The sequence below is a fragment of the Petaurus breviceps genome, unplaced genomic scaffold, assembly GCF_028583685.1.
Source record: "Petaurus breviceps papuanus isolate PSGF00001 unplaced genomic scaffold, PetGlider_PUasm1.0 229, whole genome shotgun sequence".
NCBI classification, from domain to species: Eukaryota; Metazoa; Chordata; class Mammalia; order Diprotodontia; family Petauridae; genus Petaurus; species Petaurus breviceps.
The window spans coordinates 35678537-35687235 of NW_027185903.1; the positions used below are offsets into that span (position 1 = coordinate 35678537).

Here is an 8699-nt window from a genome sequence, read left to right on the forward strand (position 1 = left end):
TCTCTCTCTCTCTCTCTCTCTCTCTCTCTCTCTCTCTCTCTCTCTCTTTCTCTCAGCATTTTCAGATTTAAAATAAATGTAATTTATAGGAAGTTGGAAACCTTTCTCTGTTTGCTCCACATGTTTCAATCAATGTGCTTATATATTTGCTAGACATAGAAGTTCAATGCCCTAACACAAACCATCTGACTTTAAGAAATCAAACACTAACAGGGAATTAGCAACAGATGATCATTGGGCATTCCCAGAGTTCACTACTTTGAACGTGAATGTATCCTGCCTAGTAACTGTTCATGAGAGAATTGTGAGGCTTTTGTGGATTTTTTTCTTTTTCAAAATCTGATGAATTGAAAGGGAGGAATCTATCACTTATGATTAGTTGCTAAATTCTCCTTTGCCCTCCTCCCACACCTTCCTACATACTAAGAAAAGCATTCCTTTCTTCTTCTCCTTTGTTTCTCTCTTCCTTTCTTTTCCTCTTTCTTTTCTCTCTTTTTCCTTTCTCTTTTTTCTCTCTTCCTTCCTTCTTTCCTCCCTCCCTTTCTTTTTTCTTCCTTCTTTCCTTTTCCTTGCCTTCTTTTCCTCTCTTTGTTCCTTTCTGTTTTCTTTTTGTTCCTTCCCTTCTCTCTTCCCATCTTTTTCTCTTTCTTTTTTCCTTCCTTTCTTCCTTTTTTCTTCTTTCCTCTCTTCCTTCTTCTTTTCCTTTCTTTCATTCCTTCCCAAAATAGGGTCTCCCTAGCTTAGCAAGGCTGGAAGCGCAACAATCGCTTATGGGTCCATTGTCAATGCCGATTGGTACAGAAGCCTTCACTTGTTCCATTTCTGTCCTGGCACTTTGTTCCTTTTAGGTATCCTGGTGGCCCTACCTCTCATGGAGTGGGGAGGGGGTCACCACACCAGGGGCAGACAGTGAAGACACTAATTGGCTTTTAGTGCTAACGCAACTCAGAAATTCCAAACTCCAGGGAGCCTACTAGCCCAGCAGCAAGGAGCACAGGTGTGCATCACCATACCCAGCCAGTCCTTTCTGAAAAGAAGGGTAATTAATGATAGCAAATAACTTGGAAATTTGGGAGGTTTGATGAAGTGAGCTGTGATCAGGTTCAAAAAGGGGTGACTGTCAATTTTTTTTTTACTCCGTAGGGGTTAAAACATGGCAACCACAAACAGAATGCTCCAGAAGGAAGGCACCATCGAGCACAAAGGACTTGAGTTTCCTGTACGTCCTTCTACGAGTGAATTTATTTTTATGATTTATAAAGTTAAAGTCGGGGAAAGCACAACTGTAGAGTCAGAGGTCCTCAGTTCAAATCCTACTTCTGATGTTGCCCAGGTGACGTTAGACAAATCTATTAACCTTGATACGTATCCATTTTCTCATCTGTAAAAGGGGGAGGTTGACTTAGATGGCCTTTGAGGCCCCTTGCAGCCCTAAGTCTATAACCCTAAGAACCAATGAACTGGTTTCATATCCTGAACCTGCTAGTCACCAGCAGTGTGGTCTGGAACAGAGCTATAAGGTGCAATTTTTTACCTGTAGCAAAATGGGCAGGAGGAGAAGCTCATCGTTGATGTGGTCACCTAGAGAAGGGTAGAAATAGCTATATGGGTGTGACTGCCAGGGAGAAGGAAGAATGCTCCCAGGATGGTGCTTGCAGCACCTTCTAGATTTCACTACCCTTTATAGAGCAAGTTGGGGCAACTACGTGTCTCAGTGGAGAGAGCATCAGGCCTTGGAATCAGAAAGATTCATCTTCCTGAGTTCAAATCAGGCCTCAGACACCTCCTAGCTTTGTGACCCTGGGCGAGTCACTTAACCCTATTTGCCTCAGTTTCCTCATCTGTTAAATGATCTGGAGAAGGAAATGGCAAACCACTCCAGTATCTTTGTCATAAAAACTCCAAATGGAGTCACAAAGAGTCAGACTCAACTGAACAACAACAATAACAAAAAACTTCCATTAGTAATTGTTTTCTAACAGAGTACTTTTTTCCATTCACCATATTTTCCACGTCATTAAAATCCTCCATTCTGTAAGTATGGAGAACTTCTAAAGTTCTGGAAAAAATCTCTTGGACTAAATAAGGAGTTCTGTAGATTTCCACCAAGGGAGAATCCTTACAGATCCAATCCAAGGGATGTACTAGAACCGACTCAAAATGACCAGAGAAAGCCCATTGTTAAATTTTCAACATGAATATCTACACTTCAGAAATTCTTAATGCTATAAATCAGGGCTTGATTTATTGTTTTGTTGATTGTCTAGACCAAAGAAAATGATGGAGTAAATGTTAATAACAAAAATTAAACTTTAATATGTGTTGTGTATACATTCCCCCCTGCTTATCTCCATCCCTGGAGAGCCAATTGTGAAACCAGCATACCCTTAGATTACTAGGTTCAGGCTTGGAAGTACTTACCAGAACTTGTATTTCATTGGCATGGTTTTCAAGAACTCAGGGCCACCTCCAAGTCATGAGGAAGCATCAGAGAAGGCCTTTAATGCATGTCGGAGTTGTAGTGAGATTTTACCAACAGAACTGTGTTCTTTATCCAAGCAAAGAACTCTTTTTCTCCATTACACTGGGATGATCTTCAACCATGTTCACTTTGGCCCAGGCTTCAGAAATAACAAAGATCAAATATACTTTAAGCAGTCTGAGACAAGATCCAGGAAAAATAGGTTATCCTTAGTACTGTATATGTTTTAATTTCTTTGTTCCTGAAGATAGGGTTCTCTTTTATCTCTGGTCAATAAAATTTGAACAAAATCAAATGTAAAAGACCATATCCTATTAGTATGAGTTTTACAGATGGTAAGCTGTCTGTTTATGGTCCAAAATCTCTATCCCTGAACAACATCAAATTTCATTTCTAAAATCTCCTAAGCTAAGTAATAAATTAAATGAAACTAATAACATCAACATGTATTTAATCATGTTCCAAAGGAATCTCTAGCCACTGTCTCCTGAGATGAATTATATGAAGGCAGATAAGCTAGCCAATGTGTCTTTTTCATCACTGAAAATACTAATAAGCTGAGTTAGTTATTAAAGAATGGCATCTAATGGAAAGAAGGTGAAGTGGATCATTGCAATTTTTTCACTTGTTGCCACATCCATTCCTAGAAACTGTATTGTAGAATCCGTAACCATAGGTGGGAATGATGAGACCCTAGGGAAAAAGCAGCCACTCCATCTCAGAATGACTATTCCACCTCAGCTAAGGAAGAAAAAAACTGGGCATAGCCTAATATACACCAAATACTTTAGAAGAATAAGCATCAATAAATACCAAGAAAGTATAGGGAGGAGGCCAGGGCCTAAAATCTTTCCATAAAAGCTCAATATGAATGGAATATACTAAAAAAAATAAATAAATTCTGATATTGTTCAGTTGTGTCCGACTCTTCATGACCCTATAGACCATACTGTCCACCTCCATGTCATGAGGAAGCATCAAAGAAGTCCTTTAATGAATGTCAAAGTTGTAGTGAGATTTTACTAACAAACTGTGTTCTTAATCCAAGTAAAGAATTCTTTTTTCTCCATTACACTGGGATGATTTTCAACCATGACCTCATTTGGGATTTTCTTGGCAAAGATACTTTAATATTTTTACCATTTCCTTCTCTGGCTCATTTTACAGATGAGGGAACTGAGGCAAACAGGGTAAAGTGACTTGCCTGAGGTCACACTGCTAGTAAGTGTCTGAGGCCAGATTTGAACTCAGGAAGATGAGTCTTCCTGACTCTAGGTTTGGCACTCTCTCAACCTTAGCAGCCCTAGCAGCCTGTAGATAATTAAGCAATGCCTAAAAGACCCACAGAACACTCTCCACAGAGGACTGCCAATATACACATTGGTAAGATCTTACTTTTAAGTAATTCTTATGGTTCAAGATAAGAAAATCTTTCTCACCCTAGTTCATTAGCCTCAACCCCTTTGCCTATTTAATTCACAGCAAATGTCATCCTCCAGCGACCATCATAAACATGACCCAGAAGCCCCCAAAAGCAAAAAGAAAATAACTTGAAAGTTTTGTAAATGTGATTCCTAAGGGATCCACACTCCCTGGTTGCTTATCTTCTTTCCAGCAAACAACACTGATCAGAGCTCCAGGCACCAAGAAGAGACAGGTGGCAGCAGCAGAGTTGAAAATGTCCTCAGTTGTACTTTCCAGGCCAAATCTCCCTTCACTGAAGAGGTAGCTTAAATGATGAGTCCCTCTTCCCCAAGGATTGACAGTGCTTAAATACAGGGTATCTTTCCTTCCTGTCTTAGTAGCTACTTTTCAATTTCCTCCAAATGACTGGAACTTCCAGGTCATGACAACAAATTTCCAAATGGGAAATGGAGTTTTATCAAGATCGAGAAAATAAGACCACAAACATGAGACATCTCCAAAAGAACAAGCTGGACTAAAAGCTTAATAAATAGGTCTCCTCACCAGAAAAAGGCAAAAATAGGGGGAGTGACAACCCCCAGTTAAAAAGAGATGTAATGGAACCAACTCCTGGCCCTAAATTAGAGACGGCTAGAATGAGAATGTTTCTTTAAGAAGAGGAGAGCACAGGAATGGTTCCCTCTTAAGAAGTCTTAGAGAATAGATTTAGAACTACAAGGGACCTCAGAGGTCGTCTAATCTGACTCCCCAGTTTTACAAAGAACTGAGACCCAGTGAGGTCGAATGGTTTGTCCAACGTCAGACAGGTAGAGAGTAACAAAACTGAAATTTGAACATATTTCTTCCTAATATAAATTCAGTACTTTCCATCATGCTCAAGATGCTTCTAAAGTATTTTATTTCAACCATGCATAGGATTGCGATGTGTTCTATGTTCCAACCCATCACAAAATAGCCTGTGGTTTGGAGACAGTGACATTTCAGAACATTGTGCTACAATAGGTGTTTTGTTCAACCTAATTGTTTCCTTTGCTGATTCTTAGCTGTTTTTAGACAATAATCTCTGACGATCCTTCCAGGTCTGTCATTCTAGATTCCTATGATGCCATTTGTTTGCTGACCTACAGACATAGGTCTAAGAGAGCACCATTGGTGACAGGAGTATTCTTGTTTGGATGTAGAGAAAAGTTCTCCTCATTACACTTGGAACTGTGTTCTATCCTGAGGCTGCAACCAATCTGATATCTCTCAATGGGATTCTTACATCCACATTATAGAAGAGCACCCTTTCCCATAATTTATGCATTTATTTTTGTATTTCAAGAATCCATGATTTCATTCATCTGGATCTCTGTCAATGCAGGCCACAATTTATCTACAATTGGACAGACAGTATTCAAGGTTTGGGATGGGCCAAAAGTAATCAGCTACCACAAGGTCAGATGGTAAGCTAGGTGTGCCCAATAAGAATAGCACAGGATTATTGTGAGGGTCAAATGAAAAAGCATTAAGCAAACCTTAAAGTGATATATAAACATGGCCTATTATTGCCAACAGAGCTCAAGGTTCAGGCAAGGAGATGAGGCCTAAGGTGAGGAAGACGTTTCCAATCCTGGGAGAAAGAGGGGGTCCAAGTTTAACCAAGAGTCTGAAACAACTTGGCATGTTCACTCACCTATGTAGAACTGCCTCTGCCTTCTGGCTTCCCTGATATGAGCTTCAGTTGATAGCCCCCTGTGATGGCTGGAGTTGTCCTTAAGGACAATGATTGTCTTTGAGTCTCTAAAATGACTGTTCTTACTTTAAAATGGCGACCTTCCTAGAGGCACATTGGCCAAATGAAGTGTGTACTCGGTGGTTCAATTGGTACCGTGAAAAGCTTTTCCATTTCAGAATTTTATGGCCAACTTGCTAAAGTTTATCAAGGGGATGTCTTCAATTAGCAATGCAGAGTAGAGTGATAGGCCAAGAGCAGGGAATAAAGGTGGAGCACCAGTCAGTGCCATAGATAGAAGAGCACAGGTATAAACTGAGATTCCATCCAAAGACCCTCCCCTCATTGAGGCTTAGCCCTTCACACTCTGTTGTTCAGTTATTTCAGTCATATCTGACTCTCCGTAACCTCATTTGGGGTTTTCTTGACAAAGATACTAGAGTGGTTTGCTGTTTCCTTCTCCACCTCATTTGACAGGTAACGAAAATAAGGCAAACAGGGTGAAATTACTTACCTAGAGTCATACAGATATTGTCTGAGGCCAGATTTGAACTCAGGGAGGTGAGTCTTCCTGACTCTCGGCCCAACACTCTATTCACTGTGCCACCTAGCTTCCCATCCCTTCCCACAGAGAATTACTATCTATGGGACCCTAAGGGTCACTTAGATTCTCTGGGCCTCAGTTTCCTCATCTGCAAAATGAAAGAGTTGGACTAGATGGCCTCTGAGGTCCCCTCCAATTCTAGATTTGTGAACCTACATGCCTAGAAAGGCCCAGTCTACCATAACTCTTCCCTGACCACTTCAATTCACAGATATCACCATTCATGAAATTCCAAGTATTTATTTTCTATGCCACTCATTAGTTGCTTAATCAAATGTTGTCCTGTGACAGCTATTGTTGCCTGGCTTAGTTGATGATCGTGCTAAGTGTAAAGTTCTCTGTAGTCCACTCTTCCTCCATCAGTGTTTAGTTCTGACCCATCATCATCATCATCATCATCATCATCATCATCATCACCATCATAGGAGCAAATCTCAATCAGTGAGAGCACTAACTACCGTAGCACTAACACAAAACACTAAGTGTCTTGTGGCTCCGGGCTGTCCTTGTTGGGAACAGCATCATCTCCCTAGAATCGAGATCTACCAAAATACAATTTTAAAGTTGTTAACTAGGATGGCTTTATATCAGTAGCTAGCTGAAAGACTACACAAGGATTGTGATCCAGAAGAAAGATAGTTAGGTGGTACGAGAGAGAGAGAGAAAGAGGGAAAGGGAGAGAGAGACAGAGACAGAAAGAGACAGAAAGAAAGAGAGGGAGGGAGAGACACACAGAGAGACAGAGACAGAGAGACAAAAAGAGAGAGGGAGGAAGACAGAGACAGAGAGACAGAGACAAAAAGAGAGAGGGAAAGAGAGAGAGAGAGAGAGAGAGCTAGTACTAGAGTTAAGAGAACCAGAGTTCAAATCTGGCCTCAGAGACTTACTAGCAGTGTGACCCTGAGCAAGTCACTTAACTCTGTTTGCTTCAGTTTCCTCATTTATAAAATGAAGATAATAATAGCATCTACTTCCCAGCAATGTTGAGAGGATAGAATGAAGTCATAATTGTAAAGTGCTTAGCACAGTGCCTGGCACATAGTTATCACTAAAAAAATGTTAGTTATTCTTGTTGCTATTATTAAGTACATGATAAGTTATTTGGATTCTAGCACAGCAATTCACTTATTCAGAATAACTGAAAACATTTGCTATAGGGAGGCAGGAAGTCCCAGGCCAGAGAGCTTACTATGAAGCCTCAAGTTGGAACTCCAGATATGGTTATGATATTCTTGTAGATATATTTATGTAAAAGAATTGCAGCCATGTCTCAGATCTACATGTAGAACACTGAAATGAGGTCACTTGGTTGTTGTATGATAATAATGGGTATTGATCAGAGAGGGGATGGGGGAGGATATAGGAGAGAGCAGATTGGTATACAGTGGGATCGCTGTTTCAGGGTGGTGGGTAGGGGAAAGATGGAGAGAAAATTTGTAACTCAAAATCTTGTGGAAATGAATGATGTAAACTAAAAATAAACATAAAAATAATAATAATAATGGGTATTAATGAAGAACAAGACCTTCAGGTTTGTAAATGAACTATGTTAGCTCCTCCTATGGATTTTAAGCCCATGTTGCCAGAGTGATTCAACCAACTTTCCCCACAAGAAATTGAAAAGGAAATTTGACTGGACATTTTAATAAACAGTAAAGACAACAACATCATAACCATCTAGTATTTACAAAATTTTACATATATTATCTCACATACTTAGCTTCTGAGTCTCAAAACCCAATGAGGTAAGTGTTTTTATTATCCTCATTTTTTACAGTGAAAGAAAGTGAAACTCAGAATGTCTAAACTACTTGCCCAGAGTAAAAAACCATTATGTGTCAGAGGTAAGATTTGAACCCTGGTCTTTCTGTCTCCAAGTCCAGTACCCCCTGTTGGCTCACTAAAATGTACCTCCCAAAGTCCTTGACACTGATGTATTTGCATATAGTCAAAACTTATTCCTTCCAATACCTCCTTTCTCCTTGACATTCTCCTCCTTAGCTACCTCATCAGCCCTCTCCCGCTTTAATCTATTTATTTTCCCACTTTTAATCATTAGTTGATTATTAAAATCCATCAAATTGAAGCTATCATTTTCAGTAAATACTAAAGCATAGTGCTGTTGGGAACCTTTAGAAATTCTCTTCATTTATCTTTTAAAGAGACAGACAAAGAGACAGATAGACAGAGAGAACCATAAAGAAAGAGATTCAGAGTTATACTGGTAAGTGTTTAATAACTGGAGGGGGAGAGGGTAGAGTGCACATACTCAAATTTAATCTGCATTATTGTTTCCTCTGACATTTTCTTAGGGCTAGATAATCAACAAAATAATAAATCAAGCTCTGAATTCCTGTTAAACAATTTCCAAAGTATAAATATTCACACTGAAAATTTTAAAATTGACTCTCATAAAGCCCAGCATACTAGATAGATAGATAGATAGATAGATAGATAGATAGATAGATAGATAG

General features: G+C 39.5%; 1 long non-coding RNA gene across 1 annotated transcript in view; it reads right to left on the bottom strand.

Moving 5' to 3' along the window:
* Positions 1–2725, bottom strand: part of LOC138167306 (uncharacterized) — a 57940-nt gene extending 55215 nt beyond the window's left edge. The window contains exon 1 of the long non-coding RNA XR_011169860.1: positions 2422–2725. This is a non-coding gene — a long non-coding RNA (uncharacterized lncRNA). The remainder of the gene's footprint in view (positions 1–2421) is intronic.
* Positions 2726–8699: the final 5974 nt, after the last annotated feature.